This window comes from Vombatus ursinus, unplaced genomic scaffold (assembly GCF_900497805.2).
Source record: "Vombatus ursinus unplaced genomic scaffold, bare-nosed wombat genome assembly UNPS02000582.1, whole genome shotgun sequence".
Classification (NCBI taxonomy): Eukaryota; Metazoa; Chordata; class Mammalia; order Diprotodontia; family Vombatidae; genus Vombatus; species Vombatus ursinus.
Window position 1 is genome coordinate 21,826,450 of NW_020940360.1, and position 15,425 is coordinate 21,841,874.

Genomic DNA, 15,425 nt, shown 5'->3' on the forward strand with positions numbered 1-15,425 from the left:
CAGCAGCCAAACGGATTGTTTTTAAGTAAAGTTCATTCCTTTACTCAAACTCCCTAAAGCAGCTAGGTGGCACAGCAGAGGATCAAATGAGATAATAATAGTAAAGTGTTTGGCACAGTGCCTGCAAGTAGTAAGCATTATGTAAATGTTATCTATTATTCCTAATTGTTACTATCATCACCATCATCATCACCAGTCATAAACCCCTGTTTGATTTTTAAGACCCAGCATAACCTGGCTCTGAAATTATCTTTCCAATTTCATTATACATTAATCTCTTCCCATACTCTGCAGTCCAGCCAAACTAGAGTCCTGTGTTCCTCATCCATGGCACTCCATTTCCCAACTCCATATCATCCCTTAAGGTTGCAATGCACTTTTTTTCCTCATCTCTTCCACACAGAATCCCTAACTTCATGATAACTTCAGTTCAAGGACCACTTTGTACATGATGCCTTTCCTGACTCTCCCAACTACTAATACCCTCCCTCACTAGTTACCTTTTATTTAATTACCATATATTCATTTTGTATCATGCATACAAATGTCATAAGTATATGTGTGTATATGTTATGTGTATCTATATGTGCACATATATACATATACACACATAAATGTTGTATTCTCCAATAGAATGTAAGCTCCATGAAAGCAGGCACTAGGGTCATTTCTGTCCTTGTAGATAAGCACCTAGCATAAGGCCTGGCACACAGTAGGTACTTAATAAGTACTTGCTGATTGGCTGAAAGAAGCCAGAGAAATTATAACACAAATCTGTTCCAAAATCAAGAAAATGCTACCTTTGGAACCATTTTGTAACCATGAAGGGAAAAAGGAGTAGCAAGTGGTTTCCATCTCAGGCATCCCTAAGGAATATTTTAGCTCTCTTTAGGGGAGCTATTTCTAGGCTACTAGGGAGAACCATGACAATGACATAGAACTCTGTTCAAAAGAACAGAATGGAATGTCATTTCTTTTATAACCGAGTAACTGTACAAGTGGCCATTGCAGCATGTTGTAAAAGTCTAAAGATTCCTTGCAATTTCTCCCTTGGTGCTGCTATTAAAAAAAAAAGGGTCTCTGAGCCGAGTTCCTTTCTGATATGTCTCTGCTCCTATGATATATTATACCTAGGTTGACCTAGGTTCTAGGATATATTATACCAGACAAGTCTGAGCTAGATTTTTGAATTAATAGGTAAAAGACCACAACCTGTGAGCATCAAAAATAAAACACAAAGAAGGACCAAAGTAAAAAAATTAATTAAGCATTTGTAAATGTCTAAATACTTGAAAACATCAAAGTTCTAAATTGCAGAGTAGAAATAAAATTCATTTTTGTTTATTTCCCCATTCATAGCAGACTAGCATATCATTACCACCAATAATGGTAATTATTATTTATCAAGTGCACCAATCACATACAAATAAAAATGATCACTTTGGCCCTGACTGCAAATGAAATATAGATGTCATTTGAGAAGATAATCTCTAGCATCCCAAACCTTAAGCAGGCATCAACATTAAAAAATTACTAATTACAGTGGTAAATATATTAGGATGATATGTCAGTGTACTATCTATATACTAAAATACCAGTAATGATCCAGTTGTTCACCCTGAATTATTTTATCACCTGGAATATGTCACGTATGTTATAGGGAACATCTATACTTAGAATAGATGATTAGACTGGATGATCTCTAAGAATCTATCATCTAACCCTGCTTATACCCATTTGCCCTTATAATGAACAGAAGGCATTCAGAAAACTTTCTCAACGTACAACCAGCTCCAAAAGTAGATTTCCATAAATATCTCAGCATCTAGTAGCTACTCCAATACCTATGGGTTATGTTGACAGATGCCTGCTTCAAGGAACCTTTGAAGTGCTTTATAAAAAGAGTACTGGACCAGAAAGCTAGTTCCAAAGCCACCATTTATTAGCTTTATGCTCATCCTTGGGCAAATCATTTAAACTCTTAGCCTAATTGAATCTGTAAAATACTAACTGTGCCCACCTCACAGAAGGATCAAACGAGAAAATGTGAAAAGAGCTTTGCAAATCATAAATTTTTAATGCAAATAACTATTAATTATTTGTAATTTATGGAAACATTTTGCTGATTAGTTATTGTAGATCAAATTTCATTTCCAAAATTGTTTATATAAAACATTGCTTTGCCATTATGGAATGCATTAAGCAAATGTGAGAGATGAAAAGTTTGGATTTATAAAAAAGATAAATTGGGATTTTCAATAATTCTAACACTCCTCAACCCTTAATATATTTAAAGTATACTAGATTTATACATTTTGTTCATACACAATTTTTCCATGAATATCTTATATAAAGTAAGGTATATCTATATTAATTTCACCATAATCACATTGTCCAGATCTGAAGACTGCAAGAACACTCTTCTTCTTCTTAGTAGTATAATGGAATGATCTCGAATCAGAGGGCTTGGGTTCAAATCTTTCCTCTGATGCACATTACCAGTGTGACCTTAGGCAATTTCCTTATTCTTCCTGGGCCTCAGTTTCCTCATCTCTAAAATGGGGAAGAGGGTCAGAAGTTCAAAGAATTACAGAAGGATTCCAGATTGTATATATTTAATTCCTTTCCTTTTGCTATATTAGAAAGTCAGACACTATCCTCACCTTAAAACTTACCAAAGGAGAATAGTTCATAATGTCCCATGGTTTTCTTATATCTTAAAATCTCAAGTAAAAAAGGAAAAAGGGGTTCTCTCTAACTCATAAAATAAAATTCATATTATTCAAAGCTTATTTGACAACCCCATCCCCACAATTTTTCCTTCACTACATTAAACATTCCTAATTCCATTAGCCTTTCCTGGTAGGGCCTCCTCCCCACATTTTAATCTTTTTGTTTCTCCTGGACCCTTCGCTTCTCCAAGGTCGTTTCTTGCTTAGGTCATGAGGTCCAAAATATAGAACTGCCACTTATGATGATCTCAATTTATGAAGAACAAGAACTTAGTCAATTAAACAGAGATGTCTACTTTATGGCAAAGGAAACCAACTATTGAAAACAAGAAGTGGTGATTACTTTAATTATAAGGGTCATAAAGTTTTACAGTACACATTCACATTTTCAGATGAAGAACTATATCCAAGATAAATTTAAGAAAGTACTAGACACTTCTATTTGTATATCTACCACTTGAGACAATTAAATATTTTATTTTTGAAAAACACATTTACAGTTTTGCTAGCAGTTCTAGATGGGAGAGGGGAACAAAAAGTTTCCAGCTACAAAAGGGTACTCTCTGCTGATGGCAAAAAGAGCATATAATAATAACAACGATAACAATAAAAGTATTTATATAGCACTTTAAGGCTCCCAAAGCACATTCCTTCAGTTCTTCCTTGATTTCTAACCATTTTAAACTTGTAGCTATACAGCTCTTGTGAATGTCTTGATAAATTAATGCCTAAATATTTGGCATAATTTGTCTTTATTGTAAAAGGTACTTCTATCACTTTCTTTTGATTCTTGGTCATAGTAGATCTCTTTTTTTTCATATTTCCCTTTTATCCCTAAATAATAAGTTCACATGGTCTATTGGGTTCAATTTAGGGTTTATTGGTACAATTTAGAACCCCACAAGATAAGTCAAATCAACAAGCATTTGCCAAGTGCTTATTACTAAGTGCCAGACAATGTGATGAGTAGCAGGGATACAAAGAAAGACAAAAATCAGTCCCTCTCTACTCTGAAGGAGTTCACAGTCTAATGGGAGTAACATGCAAACAACTGCATACAAACAAGAAACATACAGGATAAACTGGAGATAATCTCAAAGGGAAGCCACTAAAATTAAATTAATATGGACCAGAAAAAGCTTCTGGTAGAAGATGAGACTTTAGATTTTGAAGGAAGCCAGTTAAGCAACAGATGAAGCTGAAGAGGGAGAGAATTGGAGGCTTAGTGGACATCTAGTAAATATGTCCTGAGATGGAGTATCTCATGTGAAGAACAGTAAGAAGGCCAGAGTCACTGAATTGCAGAGTGTGTGGAAGGAAGAAAGGTGTAAAAAGACTGGTAAGATAGTAAAGGCCAGGTTATGAAAGGCCCTAAAAGTCAAACACAAGATTTTATATTTGATACTGAAGGAAATAGGGAGCCACTGGAGTTTATTCAATAGAAAGGTGACCTATGCTTTAGGAAGGTCAATTTGACAGCTGAGTGGAGGATGGACTGGAGTAGGAAAAGACGATGAAAGGAAACCAACCAACAGGCATGAAGTAATTAGGGCCTGTACCCGTGGTAGCAGTGTTCAATGAAGAGGTGGGCTTATATGATAAGAGAGTCTTCCCAATAAATCTAGCTTCAGATTAAAAGGGTCTCTCTTGTTAGTAAATCTAAATTGCCTTTAAACCACACACTCTTATTGATTGTTATAATCAATTTTCACTTATTGTTGTGGACGAAAGCAATAGCATGAAAAGTCAAAAAATACACAACGAGAAAGAACTGTGTGAGGTATATGGTAGCAGAATTTTTTTCCTAATTATGTTTTCTTAGGGTTGTGTTTCTTGAACGTACAAGTAACAATGAAGGAACGGAACCAATTTGGAATGAAACATTTTGCCACAAATAATCCCAAATTGTGGATAACCCAACCATTATTAAACTGGAAGTTGAAAACTATATTAGAAAACATTATTTGGAGTGAACATTGCCACATAATATAAATGTAATCACTGGTATTTACATGCTTCTACGTTTTTAAAATGTATTGATTTCTTTTTATACTCTACCTGAAGCAAAGTAATAAAAAAAAGAGTAGGGCATGGAAGGAGAGAGAGGGAGAGGAAGAAAGAGAAAGAGACAGAGAGAAACATAAAGGAGGGATGAGTATGGTCTAATATAATGAATGTTGAACTGGGAACCAGAAGACATGGGATTGTGACCCAGGTTCTTCATTTATTAGTCATGTGGTCTTGGGAAAGTCATTTAATTCTCTCTGGGCTTCAGTTCCCTCAACTACAAAAATCGGGGGGAAAAAACTAGATAACTTTTATGTCAGGTATTCCCAGCCTTTTCTTTTTGTCACCTACCTCTTTGGCAGGTTGCCAAATACTATTTACCCCTTCAGAGAATAATGCTTTTAAATGCACAAAATGAAATATATAGGATTACAAAAGAGACTAATTATGTTGAAATATTGTTATCGAAACATTTCTTTTTTTAAATAACAAGTTCATGGATACCAGGTTTAAAAAAAAGCACTCCTACTCTAAGGTCAACCTGGTTCTAAAATATGATGATTTCATTAGTATAGAAGGGGGAAAAATCTTTCCTTCAACTTTGCCATCCACATAACTACACATGTTGCCACAAATCTGATCAAATCTGCCTTATTCCTTAGAAAAGTGCTTCTCCAGAGGGAATAGAGCATCACCACTTACTTTCAAGCAAGCTGAGATGGGTGTTAAGTAGAAGCCAGTTATCACTGAAGTACTGCACTCCATAAAGGCAGAAAAAACAAAGTATTAAATCAGTCACACAATTTTTTAAAGTGCCAAAACATTCCCAGTGCTTAGTTCCCAGAAGCATTAAGACGACAAAGTGTTAGTGTGCCTCCCTCCCCACCCTGAAGTAAGCCTTCAGATCATCTTTCGGAAAAAGCTAGACATTTGGTTCCCAGGAATATCTTAATTTCCCACATAAACCTCAGCATTCAAGCCCTGAAAGCCAATATAATTTAACTATGCCATTTTGGTTTACCTCTTTCTCCATCCACTAGGGTTAAAAATACCACCTCCAACGTGGTCTGACATTCTGGGGACAATTCAGCTGCCATTTCATTTATAATATTAACATGTTTCCTTAGCAACCCTGTACCCCCATCTGGCAACACATGGCTAAATTCTGATATCACATTCCATATCCATAATAAAACCTGGCTACAATGGTATTTATTATTCCACTACCATCATTCACCATCTCAGGGGGATCTGTTTCCAGTCCCTTAAAACCAAGTGCATCTGATCACTGTGGTATGTCTCCATCATCACAGTCCTGTTCTTTGTCTTTCAGAACTTTCTGGTTTTAAAGCATTTCATTCAACTAATTTAGCTGTAGGCCTTTTCTTTTTGTACATTTGTATATGGAGAAGGCAGCTTTGGCATAGTTGGGAAAGGAAGGGAACAAACTTTTATTAAGTGCCTATTATGTACAAGCAGTATGCTAAGCACTTTAGAAATATTCTCATTTGATCTTCACAACAACTCTAGTTATGATCCCTCATTTAACACTTGAGAAAACTGAGGCAGACAGAGTTTAAGTGATTGCCCAGGTTCACACTGGGCAATAATAAGTGTCTAAGGCTGGATTTGAACTCAGGTATTCCTGACTCCAGGCCCAGGGCTCTAGGGGCCACCTAGCTGCCTCCTCTAAGACATATCCCCCCCGCCCAAAATGGGATTCAAGTTCTACCTTAGACACATACTGACTATGTGCCTGTAGTCAAGACACTTCTCAATGTCTCTCAGTAAACTTGCTAAAACTATGAACTGCAAAATAGTTACACATTTGCATTGGCAGAAATTCCCTGCACCAGTGTAATCAGGTGAGCTCCTTGAGACCAAAGGCTGTCTTTTGATTTTCTTTGTATCCCTAGCGCTTAGCACACAGTTGGCACCTAATAAATGCTTATCAACCGAATGAAAAAATAAGAAGAGGAAACATGAGATATTAAAAGAAATGTGGGAAGACATATGAACTGATACGGAGCAAAGTAAGCAGAACCAGGAGAACACTATAATGATTACAACAGTATAAACAAAACAAACAATAAAAGAAAGCCAAACTCCTCAGTGTAATAATTCTTGTAGCCCAGAAAACAGAAGATGAAATGAACTTTTCTGATTCCACTTGAGCAATGGAGCAGCTACAAGAGAAGAATGAGGATGGGAGTGATAGGTGGACATGGGAATAACTATCTAGAATGACTACGATGTAAAAACTATTTTTATTCATAAATTAGCTCTTAGGTCAGGATATTTTTGTTGTTAACTAAGTTTTATTAAACTACACTCCACTCCTTGAACTCTTCAATCAAGCAACACTGGCCTAGGAGCTGTTGCTTCATACATGATGAGCCATCTCCTGTCTCCAGGCCTTTATACTGGCTGTCCCCCATGCCTAGATTTGTACATAGTTGTTTGCATGATGCCTCCCCAGTAGGGGAACTCCTAATGATCTCCTCAAGATCAGGCACTGTCTTTTGTTTTTCTTTGTATACCCAGTGCTTAGCACAGTGTCTGGAACATAATAGGTGCTTAATAAATGTTTATTGACCCAAAGGGCTATAAAACTGTGCATATCATTTGAATCCAGCAATACCACTGTTAGGTCTATATCCCAAAGACATCCAAAAAAAAAAAAGAGAAAAGGACCTATTTGTACAGAAATATTTATAGCAGCTCTTTTTGTTATAGCTAAGAATTAGAAATCAAAGGAATGCCCCTCAGTTGGGGAATGGCTAAAAAAATTGTGGTATATGACCGTGATGGAATATTGTGCTATAAGAAATGATAAGCAAGATAATTTCAGAAAAACCTGGAAAGTCTTACATGAACTGATACAAAGTGAAGTAAGCAGAACCAGGAGAACATTGTACACAGTAATGGCAATATTGTACAATGAAGAATTGTGAATGACTTAGCTATTCTCAGTAATACAATGATCCAAGACCATCCCAAAGTACCAATGATGAATCATACTATCCATCTCCAGAGAAAGAACTAATATTGTCTGAATAGAGACTGAAGTATGCTATTTTTCACTTTAATTCTTCTTTTATTCGAGTCTTCTTATACAAAATGACTAATATGGAAATATTTTACATGACTGAATACATATAGCTTCTATCTGATTGCTTACCATCTCAGGGAGGGGGAAGGAAGGGCAGCAGAAAGGGATAGAATTTGGAACTCAAAATTATCATGAAAATTTCTTTTTTTTTCTTTTTATTTCTTCTCCCCCCCAATTCTAAGAATCACATAATTTTTAGTGGTTTAAAGATATTAACTTACTTTTAGTACTCTAAATGTCAGATTCTTGTCCAACGACCAGTAAGTAGACATATTCCTGTAGAAACGGAATAACAACGATCTTGACATTTGCAACACAAATGAAATGAAAAGGCAAAAGGAAGTTGCAACTAAATGGGAGGATGGCTCATAGGTTCTCCTCAGAGAAACATATAAAAGACTTAATGGACATGGTTTTACTGTGTGTTTGAAGACATCAAAAAACAATATTTCACAGGACATTTAATGGTCTAATACTGCAGTGCTGATGCTAAATATTTCCAAAAGATTAGTCTGAAAATAATTTCAGTTGATACATCAATATTTGTTGTAGAGGCTGAAGACATAGAGAAATCCTATGAATTAAACCAAAATATACTTTGATACTCCATGATCCCAATGTAAATATAAGCATGGGTGAGGAAAACCTATACTATGTAAAGAGAGGCCCAAGACTTGTAGACTACAATGAAACTTTACATCTATAGATTTTGAGCACTTTTATCAAAACAAAAAATCTGGAGGGCAATGAACATGGCAAGCCCTAAATAAAATACCAAGTTATGCTAGACTAAGCTAATTTCTTATTTATGACAGGATTATACAAATAGTTTAAAGAAATTCTATAGACATAGTTTACCTAGATTTCATCAAAGTTCTTGGTAAAATATCTCACACTGTTCTTGTGGAGAAGAGGGAGAAATAGGGATTAGAGGATAATATAATTAGATGAGTTAAGAATAGAGCACTGAGCTGAATAAAATGAAATTAAATGGAGATAATCATAAAGTGTTCATTAAAAAAATCAACTTTATCAGACTACAAGTTCAATAAGTCACCAGTATGCTGTGTCAGCCAAAAAAAAACCATGTTTTTGTACTGTACTAGGTACATTTTGGGTGAGAATATAACTTCCAAAAATAGAGATTTGACAAACTTATTGTGTTCTACTATCCTTTGGCCTTATCTAGTGTATTATATTTCATTCTGGACAATGTGATTTAAGAAAGACATCAATAAGTTGGAAAATGTTCAGAAGAGGGCAACCAGGATTATGAATGACCTTGAACTCACATCATATGAAGATCAACTAAAGGAAATGAGTGGGCATGTTGTCCAGAGAGGGGAAGACAGAGGGGAAACATGACTTCTGTCTTCAAATATCTGAATAGTTATAATGCAGAAGACAGATTAGACTCACTCTGTTCGGCCTCAGAGGGCAGAACCAACAGCAGTGGTTGGAAGGCACAAAGATATAAATTTAGTCTTGATTTCAGGAGAAAAAAAAACCTTGCTAATAATTAAAGCTGTCCAAGAATAAAATGGGCTACTTCAAGAGGTGATTTCCTTCCAAATTGCAGGTCCTCAAGAAGAGATTAGATGACACCTTGTCTGGTATGTTATAGTCAGGATTATTTGTGTACACTTTGGAATAGAAGGCCATCAAAGTCCCTTCCAAATCTCAAATTCTGTGATTTTTCTAGGCAATGAAATAGAAGTCAAATAAGATAAAGTTCATATAAAAATTTATATTCTAGTATTTTGATAGATATAACATGAAACTGAGTAAATACAAGGTATGTAAGAAGTAATACAAAGTAATTTCCAAAGGCAGAAGATGCTAGTAACTTGGGGAGGGGGGAGTTGAGAAGTAGGAGAAAGGAGAAGAACCAGCAATTACATTGTTTAGGTGGTGACTGAGCTGTGTGCTTTGAAGGATGAATGGAATTCTATGAGATGGGGTTGATAAAGTACATTCCATTCTTGAGGAATACCTTAACTCCAAGGTCAGAAGAAGAAGAAGGAGAAGAAAGAGAAGGAGAAGGAGGAGAAGAATGAGAAGAAGGAGGAGAAGAAAAAGAAGGAGGAGGAAGAGGAGAAGGAGGAGGAGGAGAAGGAGGAGGAGGAGGAGGAGGAGGAGGAAGAGGGTTATTTTCAGCTCCCCCATTAAAAACCTGCAGTCTGTTACCAAATTCAAATTCTACCACTTGTAATGTTCTCAATAGCACCAGAGACCCCCAGCTAACCTCAAGGAAGACAATCCATTTGTGCAACTACAAAATTAAAATTTAAGGAAAGAACTCAAAATTCTGTCCTATAGTACACAAATATAATTAAATGCCAGAGTATATTTCAATAATAAACATAAGGGAATAGACAGGGGTATTAACATTCTTCCCAAATAGGAATTTAGACAAACAGCACAGATTGAAAGGCGATTCTGCTCTACTATATGCCATTTCAAAATTTTAATTTTGAAGAGCAATACTGACTCATTCTCAGAGATAATGACAAGCCTGTTTTGACCTGGTAACACCTCCGTGAAAGGAGGAAAATATATGAAGCACTTGAGAAGACACTGAAAAATTTAAGACTTTCTTGAAATATTCAGGGTTTAAGAATTTGGTTTTGGAGCTCCAAGTAACAACTGTGCAGAAGCTATGATAGAACATTATTGATCAACTGTAATACTCTCCTCCCCCCTTTTCTTTTCTTTTTTTCAATCTGGAGCATGCTCATTCAAGAATAAGTAGTTAGGTTTGACAACAGCACAAGAGGACCGGAGAAATGAGTCTGTAAAAGCATCAGTCAATAAATATTTATTTAGTGCCCATGATGTGCCAGGTACTTTCTTAAGTGCTGAGGATACAAAGAGGCAAAAGACAAACCCTGCTCTCAAGGAGCTCATAATCTAGTGGGCAGAAGATGCAAACAATTATGACAAACATGCTACATGGAATAAACTGGAAATGATCAACTGAAGAAAGGCACTAGAATTAATGGGGGATTGGAAAAGGCTTCCTGTCAAAGGAATGATTTTAGCTGGGAAACCAGCAGAAAGATGTAAGGAGAGGGGTATTCCAGGCAATGGAGACAGCCGGTGAAAATGCAAAGTCAGGAGAGTGAGTATCTTGTGCAAGGAATAGGAGAACTACCTCTGACACTAGCTATGTGACCATGCACAAGCCATTTCAACTCGGTAAGCCTCAGTTTACTCATCTGAAACATAAGGACAACACTGGTAGGACCCACCTCACAGGATTATTGTGAAATTCAAATGAGATAATGTAAAAAGAGGTTTGTAAATATTAAAGTTTCTACCTAAGTATGTTTTTATTGTCCAACTCCCTCATTTAAAAATAAGGAAAATATGACTCAGAAGAGAAAAATAACTTGCCCAAGGTCACACAAGCAGCAAAAGCTCTAAAAGATTCAAGCCAGGCGTTGTTTCCGCTAACCCATAGGTTCCCAAAGTAGGCAATACTACTCCCTGGGAGGTGCTGGAACAATGAGGGGGGCAGTAGTAGCCTTGGGAGCAACTGAGGGGTGTTGAATAAAAATAAGGGTTAACCTAACCTAACCCCAGGGGGGCGCTGACTAATTTTTTTTGAGTAATTTTTTAAAAAGGGGCAGTAGACCAAATAAGTTTGGGAACCTCTGCTCTAGCCCACTGAGAAAGCCTGAGAATCCCACCTATGACTCCTCAAGGGAGCCTGCACTGGAGCTTCCCCGACAGGATCCAGACAATGAAGGAGACAGAGAACCTTGGTTCAAATATTGACTTTAACGCCTGCTATTTATGTGATTGTAGGGAGTTTGCTTCGACTCTCTGGATCTCAATTTCTTCATCTGTAAAATGGTGGAGGGAATCTTAAAATAGATGATCTCTAAGGTCCCCTCCAGGTCCAAATCCTATGACTCTAAGAGTAGAAAGGATAAACTCCCCAACCCATAGTAGGCATGGGACATTGACTATGTACAAGCTGAAAGAATGAATGGTCAGAGAAGAGAATTAAGAAAAGAACCAAGCCAGTGCAAAATAGAAGAGAATATCCTGATGAGGATGAACTATAAGAAAAGATAATGCAGGCAGTGTGTAAGGACTAAGAAAAGAACCTGAAACTTAGCCATCAGGACACTGATTACCTTTTAGGAAACAGTTTCCATTAAGTGACAGCGGAAAGATCCAGATTCCCTGGGTAGAAGAAAAAGTAGGTTGGGAGGCAGAAAGTATAGTCTTCTTCCCAGAAGTTTGTCACTGAAGATATAGAGAAAGAATAGGAAATGGTTTTAGGAGGAAAAACAAAGTCAAAGGAATTTAAGCTACTGGTGCACAGCAGCTTAAATTTAACAATAATAATAAATAGCTAGCATTTATGTGGCGCCCACTATGTGTGCCAGGAACTATAAAGACTTTACAAATATCTTACTTACTCTTAAGGCAAAAAGATGGTAAGTGATTTGCCCAAGGTCACACATCTAGAAAGCGTTTGAGGTCACATTTGAACTCAGGTCTTCAGGATTTCACTGGGCCAACAGCTGCCTCTCAAAACAAAAAAGATTGTTGCATCCTACAGTAGTCAGGAGAGTTTCTCTGGGACTTGTTCTAGGCCTTGTAGGATGTGCAGGATTTTCCTAATAATTTACATGGTGCTTTGTGCATATAATCGGACCCTCACAATAATACTGGGAGATGAGTGGAAGTATCATTTCTCCCATTTTTCCAAATGATGTCAAGAGACTTGCCCAAGGTCACATCAGGTCTGAGGTCGAATTTGAACTCGTTTTCCCAACTCCAGACCTAGTGTTCTACGTGCTCAGAACACAATAAGAAGTTAATAAATGCTTGGTGAATTGAACTGAAGGGAAGGATTTTGTTTTGTTTTGGTTTTTAATATCTTGTTTTGTTGGAAGCGAGGAAGAAAATAGATCTTATTTATACTCAAAAGGAATGGGAATGGAAAAAGATTAAAAAGACAGAAACAATATAATTGATAGAATATAGTCAGTGTGACTAAATGGGACAGGGTGAAAAACACAGTAAAGCTTCTGTAGGTAGGAGGCGTCCAAAAGGAGAAGGCTAAAAGTTTTTATTGTTATTCAGGAAAGGCTTTATGGGCTTACTTTTAAGAGTTTGAGTGGGAGGAAAAAGAAAGCAAACAAAACCAAATACTTAGAAAGCAGAATAAAAAGGACCATAGAGTCTAACCTCTTCATTTTACAGATAAGGAAAAAGAGACCCAGTGAGGTGAAATGTCATCTATGTGGCAGATTCAAACTTAAGTCCTCTGACTACAAATCCAACTCATTTTCTATTGACAGCTAGATGCCCTACTTAGCTTTATACAATGGATATACTCCTTAACAGCTGAACAGAAACCTAACCGTAATCAATCCAATAATATAAAATGTACTTCCTGGGGAAATGGACAAAAAGAAACCTAGTAGATCTTTTTTATAAAGCAAAGATTCCTCCTGTAAAAGAACAACCACTTCCTAATTTGTCTTTTGCCTAATTCTGTATTTTTACATATCATATCAGGTTTGTTTACAGCACAGAACTATAATAACAGCTTCTACACTTCAATCAATCAATCATTAAACATTTAATAAGCACCTACTATGTGCCAGGGACTATGCCAAGTGCTGAGGATATAAAAAGGAGTAAAACACAGTCCCCGCCTTCAAGGAGCTCACAATCTAATGGGGGACACAACAAACATACAAATAAGCTATATGCAGAATTAATAGGAAATAACTAACCCAGGGAAGGCACTTTAAACACAAACACACACACACACACACACACACACACACACACACGTATAGTAGATAGAGCACTACACTTTAAATTAGAAGACCTGAGTCCAAATCCTGCCTCAGACACTAGCTGTGTGTTCCTGGGCAGGTCACTTAACCTCTATGGGTCTCAGTTTCCTTATTTGTAAAGATAACCTCTAAGGTCTCTTCCAGCTTTAAATAGAAAGCCTTATGACTAAACTCCATCCATAATGTCCTGCATCCATGCAGTATCTCTAGGTATAAAACCACCCACCTCTTCCTGACACTTAAAAAAGATGCTAGAAAGGAAGTGCTATTTGTTTTAACCAAGAAATACTGAATTTTCTTTTTGAGGCACCATAAAAGAGCTTTTAAAACAAAAAGAACCCAGGTGATGAAAAGGTTTTGTATTCTAGAAGCCAGCTTTGGCTTTTCTCTTACAGCATGAAATCACCAGGGAGAAAAATAAAGTGTCCCAGTGGAGGCCCTAGGTTTTTGTTTGTTACTGCTTTCCCACTGATAGTGTCACAAGTAACACCCCATTTCAGTAAGATGGCTGCTTCCAAGTTCCAGTGGAAAAATGCCAAATATAATTAAAACCTTCAAACTCTCACATGTGGCTGGTTCAGAGAGGCATGAAACTGGAGGGACCTGCCCTTGCAACTAAGTGTCCATGGCTGATTCTCCTAACCAGGTTTTCTTAGTCTTAACTAAGTAGATATAAAGCAAAAGTGATTAGACAATAGACTGACCACTACTGGAAGAAAAGTCACTATACCTCCCAAAAGGCAATCTATTACTAGATCTTCTACCTCCCACTGCTTATTCCCTCATGCACATTTGGCAGTTTTATTATGCTCTGATAAGGTCTACTCTTCCTTTTATTTCCACCAGTAGCAACCACGTACAAGGCAGTATCTGATACTAGTGCAGCAAAATAGTAAATGTGTTTCCTTATTTTTCCTCCATATAAAATGTAAACAATGGCAGGAATTATTGTACTTGACAGTCCAAATGCAAAATTTGATATACTGCTCAACCGACTAACCAAAAAATATTCTGAGAAAAAGAACACTGCAATTTCTCTGGGAGGAAAGCATTTCTCACTGAATATTCATGATGATAGAATTGAATAGAATAAGCAGAATTATACATTTATAAGAAGTAGCACAGGTTCCAGAAAAATCATATACCTAAGTCCCAGATACTGAGCAGGCAGAAGAGATGACTGCCTCCTCCCTACAAATCTCAGATACTGACACATCACTAATTCCCTGCAATATGAAATTTTATATACAATAGGTTAGCCTTAGACACCTAACCTCTGAGGGAATTTAGGATCAGAAGCATTATAATACAGCTTTTTTTTTTAAACCTCTAACAAGACCCTGTGTTTATGGATCCCAATGTTACCATTAATTATAAAGTTCTCATATATAAACCTCAAATTTCATTCATTTCCTGGTATCACTTTCAGATCAATGTAAATCATTCAAATGTGAAAACAAGGGAATAAATTAGGGTTGAAATACAGTGTTTTACTACTTTAAAACCCATTCTCCACATCTCTGCCCACTGACATCCTTCATTTTCTTCAAGGTAAAGCTCAAGGGCTACCTCCCCCACATAGTCTCTGCTGATCTCTCCATCTGAAAGCAAACTCTCCTCAATTTTTCCTAGAGCACTATTTCTCTATTTCTCTCTCTCTCTCCCTCCTCCCCTTCTATATCTTCTTCTTCCCTCTTTCTCCTTCCCCCTCTCCCTCCTCCCCTTCTGTATTTTCTTCTCCCTCTC

At 36.8% G+C, this 15,425-nt stretch overlaps 1 protein-coding gene across 2 annotated transcripts in view; it reads right to left on the bottom strand.

Annotated features, from left to right (window-relative positions):
* GPR63 (G protein-coupled receptor 63) overlaps window positions 1-15,425 on the bottom strand; it is a 49,786-nt gene that overhangs the window by 20,959 nt on the left and 13,402 nt on the right. The window contains exon 2 of one of the 2 annotated variants that reach the window (XM_027856026.1): window positions 8,073-8,127. The exons of the other annotated variant lie outside the window; for it this stretch is intronic. The gene's annotated coding sequence lies outside the window, so the exon portion shown is untranslated. The remainder of the gene's footprint in view (window positions 1-8,072; window positions 8,128-15,425) is intronic. 2 annotated transcript variants of the gene reach the window in all.